Consider the following 5512-nt stretch of genomic DNA (forward strand, 5'->3'; position numbering starts at 1 on the left):
ATGAATGATCACTGCGATGGAAGTGAATCACTCAAACTAACTTTAGCTGGACAATAACTTTATTCTAGAGCTGCTATAAAGCCAAAACAATCTCTGTTACTTTAATTTCCTATTATCAATGTAAAGCTGCTTTGGAACAATCTACATTGTTAAAAGCGCTATATAAATGAAGATGACTTGACTTGACCAATTCAGCGAATGCATCCGTGTTAGCGGTACTCGTGCTCTGTATTTTGTTGGTCTGGTCTTCTGTCACATCCATAAGAAGGCAGACAAGGTAGAGTGTAACAAACAAACAAACAAACTTTATTAAAGTGCAGAGTGAGCGATGCAGGATGAGTTGAACGATGAAGGCAATGCTGATATGGTGAACACTTAACTTGAATAATGTCTTTGCAGGTGATGACGATGATGATGACGAGTAGTGATCAGGTGCAGTGGGCAGAAGTGATGGCTCTGTTGACTCTGCGACAACAATGGATGCCATTGGGAATTGAATCCTTTTTATTACACATATGTTCAATTCAATAGCTTTTTCACTGTTCAGTATAAAAATTATTTCACCATTTTTGATAATGTGTTCTGTATATGAGACAGTTATTGCCCACTTATTACATTGCAATAGTTATTTTACAGGGTAAACTGGGAGCAACCTGGTCTCACAGGATTCCGTGAAATGTCCACGGGCCCTTAACTCAAAATCCGTGCAGCCATCACGGAATCGCCCCAAATTCCGTGATGCGGCCACGGATATTACTCCAACGCAAGTCAATGACACTGACCTTCCGTGGTCCACACACGGATACCCGTTTCAATGACGGAGTACAGATCTCACTCAATCGACGTGCTTTCTCATTTGGAAATGCAACATTTGAAGTATTTGTGAACTTTTCCAACATCAAATGCCATAACGACGTTAACCTGACTGTTATTGAAGCTATTGCATTGTCCTGTCATCATAAAATTTCGGTTTGTTTCAGTTAGCCTAACCAAAGTCCCGTGATGGCACCACGGACCTCAACAACCTGACCTCACTCATGGACGTTGTAATGTTGCTGGCTTGTTTAGGAACTTATAAGCTTTAGGTCGACTGTGTTGCAATGGCATGTAATTAACTTGACATTTTGTCTCGTCCTGTCATCATAAAATCCAGTTTGATGGTGTTTTACACCTATTGCTCGCTTGGCTATAGTCAGATCTAAAATCTGTGGTAGGAGCACGGATTGAGTCTGTGGTGAGACCACGGATAACTCCAACGCGCAAGTCAATGACACTCATCTTCCGTGGTCCACACACGGATACCCGTTTCAATGACAGAGAACAGATCTCACTCAATGGACGTGCTTTCTCATTTGGAAACACAACAACATTTTAAGTATTTATTTATTTTCCAACACCAAATACCATAAAGACTTTAACCTCTCTGTTATTGTAGCTATTGCATTGTCCAGCCATCATAAAAATTCAGTCTGATTCTGTTAGCCTAACTGAAGTCCCGTGATGGCATCACGGACCTCAACAACCTGACCTCACTCACTGGATGGTGTGATGTTGCTCACTTGTTTAGACACTTGAAAGCTTTATGTCGACTGTGTTGCAATTTTGTCTTGTCCTGTCATCATAAAATCCAGTTTGATGGCGTTTTACACCTATTGCTCGCTTGGCTATAGTCAGATCTAAAATCTGTGATAGGAGCACGGATTGAGTCTGTGGTGAGACCACGGATAACTCCAACGTTCGTGATATGGTCACGTAATTTAATCTATTGATTCGTGCCACGGACACGTTTATTTCGTAATTTTTCGTCTTTCGTGATCACAGCTCGATTATTTCTGCCTGTCGGCTGCAGCAGAGAAGCTGTTTAATCAACATTTATCCACGAGATCTAATCATGGTTTATGTATTTTTTTAATGTTATTATTTCGGTCTTATTGCCAGGGAAGCTGGATTGCTTTGCTGTTTATTGATATTTTTAAAATGATATTTTATTAGTAGGAAATCGCGCTGAAGAAGTCTCGTTCCGAACACATCGCGATATTTGGCATCAGTTCACGTGTGTCAGCTGTTGGTAAGTAGCCTAGTAAATAAATACCTAAATACGCTGTCCTAATAATGTGTGATATAATGTCTTTTCTGTTTGTCGATATTAATCTGCCATTATATCTTGTTGTTTCATTGCTTTCTAATTCAAAATATATGATTAAACACCGCCTGTCACGTGACGTGCTATAGGCTTAGATATTCATATCAGATTAAAAATAGTACAATTAGTTCCAAAGTTGTATTTGTAGTAGAAGCACAGTAAAAACAACACTTACCATGCTTTTACCACAGTAACATTAGTTTTACTGTGATAAGTGTAGTAAAAAGACAGTAATCACAAAACTTACTATGCTTTTACCACAATATTGGTAGTTTTAATGTGATACTTATTGTAAATGCACAGTAACCACAACACTTACCATGCTTTTACCACAGTAACCCTAGTTTTACTGTGATAGGGTGTGGTAAAAGGACAGTAACCACAAAACTTACCATGCTTTTACCTCTGTATTGATAGTTTTAAAGTGATATTTGTTGTAAATGCATATTAACCACAACACTTGCCATGCTTTTAATGCTTTATAATGTAACATCCAACATTTGTAAGGTAAATCAGTACTTTTTCCTTTAAATAATCCTAAAAATTATTCATTATGATATTTTCTTTTCTCTTTTTTCAGCTGAAAAGACCAAAAGGGCCTTTCGGACTCAGTCAGCCCATTATTGTTTGAGGAGAAGTAAACGGAGGAGACGGAAAGCTGCAAAGGCAAATATTCACAATGGTATGTATGTGTTGGTTTTAACCCTAAATCAAACATTTTATCAAGCATTTGTTGTTTCTTAAAACTTTTCTCACAAAACCCATAGCCCAATCAGTACAAACATAGTCTGAAAGTCTTAATAATTCACAAGATTTAACAAGTTGTCAAATTCGTACGATACTCGTACATATTTGTATACTCGTACACAATCCTGCAGCTTTTACTCCTAGTGCTGTCATTGGCTACTGCCTCAATTCCTGTACATATTTATTGCGATATTTGTAAATCAGTTGCGCCACTTCTTGGAAAGTTGTCAGATGTCACACACACTGTCAGAAAGTTTATATTAATTGCAAATTGGTCCCCGTCTGTTCATGTTCCAGTGATACATGATGTCTCTCCACACCTCATAACCTACCTCTGTTTGCAAGAGTGGAAAAGCTTATGTGACTTGTCACATGACATCAGATACTTGATTATTTTGTCATAATCAGATCAGTTACACTGCTGATAACTGTCCCGTTTGCATGTAAATCATTTTCATATGATTATTGCTTGCTATTAAAGACATACTTTTATTCATAGAAATGCCCACATATCAGTGAACTTATAAAATAAAAATGCTTTTAACATTTAATTATGCAACACTCTTTACAGAAAACATATCCTACAGTTATAAACTGACTATTTGCAAGTAATGTATTAAAATTACCTTCCTTTCTGTTTTGCAGGATTACTTAGTCCTTTTTTTAAAGCTCTACTACAATATCAAACTCAACAGCTCTTTTAAGAGCCAACCATTACAAGAGCTACTAGTGAGTCGCAGCGAATCTTGCCGTGATCAGCCCTTCCCAGGTGAAGTTTCTAGAATATTGCAATCAGTATTTACTCATCAAATGTTCTCTCCTGAATCATATGGTAAATTAACTTATTTAATACTGTCTTAATTTATGTTTCAGGAACAATAGTAATTGCACATAGAGTAAGTCGAGACTTTCTTGTTTTACAGCAGAGAAGGAAGACCAGTCCTTATATCAACGCAAGCTAATCAAATAAGTCCTTTGTTTCGGGTGAGGAAGGAACATCTGGTGCCCAAAGAAGACAGAAAAGTGCGCGAGTCCATTGGTATGTCTTGAATTGAAACAATTCTGTAAAATGTAGTACATAATTTGATGTTGACAATTTTACATTGTACAGGTTTTCACTTGGTTTTTGATCATGTGAAGCTCTTGAAACAAGTGACAGAAGAGTATGTTGTCTGGAAAGAAATCAAGCATCACTGGCATAGGCTCAAAAGAGACAATGCCTTTCTTAAAAATCTTTTAAAATAGGTTGCTGTTGAGATGGGTAAAACAGTTTTTGTTCAGTACTTAGCTTATATTATGTGCTCCAATATATATATATATATATATATATATATAATACTTCAATGTGTATATTATATAATGTACTGACTGCTGCTTTGTAAATTTATGTAAGGAACAGGCAACTCTGGCCCTTTGCATTCTACTTTTTGAGGTTAATTAAGAGTTAACCTCCAACCCTAATCGAGCACATCTGAAAATTTTAACCAAAGTCTTCAGGTTTACTTCTAGACAATAGGCAGGAGGGTTTGAGTTCGGAGCTAAATCTGCAGGACAGTGGACGCTGAGGGCCAGAGTAAACCATCACTGCTTTAAATCATGCAGAACATAAGCTGACCCGACTGTCCATTAAACAACTTCATTTGAATGGTTTGTGTTTTCTGTTTTACTTTCAGACCAGGACTGGAGAACGCCTGACAGTGGGATGTTGAGACTTCTTCCTCTGGTTGAGAAAAAGCTACACCACATCAGTGATCGCATCTTCTGTTCTTCTGTTCTTCAACTGAACAAACTGTTTAGACGAGGAAGAAGAACACGAACACGATAGAGACATGTTCAGGGAAGAGCAAGAAACCAGTTTAGCTGTGATAATGAATCATTATTTTCCAACACAATATCAAATCTGTTTTCTGTATCATATGTGACTGAATATGATTCTCTGGCACTAATTTTATGGCTTCAGCAGCTGTGAGTGGACTATTATGATGTTAATGTATTTTTGAAGACACATTTTTATTTATCTTGAATCTCATTTGTCTTTATGCTACTTTATCAACTTTATTCTGTGTCCTCCAATAAAGTGTTGTTTAATAAAGTATGGTGACTATTGTGTATTGAAAGTGGTGTTTGGTACAGTAAATAGACATTTTTTATTTGAGAAATTTTAATTTCTTATTTCTTTAGTTTAATTCATTAAAAAATAACTAGGCCTACATATAATTAATAACTTATAAATTACTACATATAATTAATGACCATGATTCTTTTACTTGGGACATAAAAATGTAGATCTGGTTAATGATATTTGGGACAACAATGCAACAAAAGTTGCACATACTTGCATGTATGCCAGTTTGCAGTGAAATAAAAGGAAGCTATGTGAATAACAAGAGGCTGCAGTGGCTATCTTGCTATAAATACTTAAAGATTAATTGAAGATGATCCATGTTGATCATTCTAGTACATCTACAACTGCTTTTAGAATGAAAGCATATATCACTGATGTCAGGCATATAAGCAGCAATCAGAGGTGGTGAATAGGAAATGTTGGCACTGTTTTTTTGTTGTTTTACTGATTGGTGCATTACCCTTGTGTAATAGTAATAGTGTATGTAGATCTGTGTA

The 5512-nt window shown here is 36.4% G+C and overlaps 1 long non-coding RNA gene across 2 annotated transcripts; it reads left to right on the forward strand.

Annotated features, from left to right (window-relative positions):
• Positions 1-2802: 2802 nt before the first annotated feature.
• Positions 2803-4704, forward strand: LOC307157844. Of its 2 annotated transcripts, none has more exons than XR_013821102.1 (4): positions 2803-2825; positions 3536-3659; positions 3814-3929; positions 4564-4704. It is a non-coding gene; the product is annotated as an uncharacterized lncRNA (long non-coding RNA). The 2 variants fall into 2 exon arrangements; XR_013821103.1 differs by having other exon boundaries at positions 3817-3929.
• Positions 4705-5512: the final 808 nt, after the last annotated feature.

This window comes from Squalius cephalus (assembly GCF_949319135.1).
Source record: "Squalius cephalus genome assembly, chromosome: 4".
In the NCBI taxonomy this organism is placed as follows: domain Eukaryota; kingdom Metazoa; phylum Chordata; class Actinopteri; order Cypriniformes; family Leuciscidae; genus Squalius; species Squalius cephalus.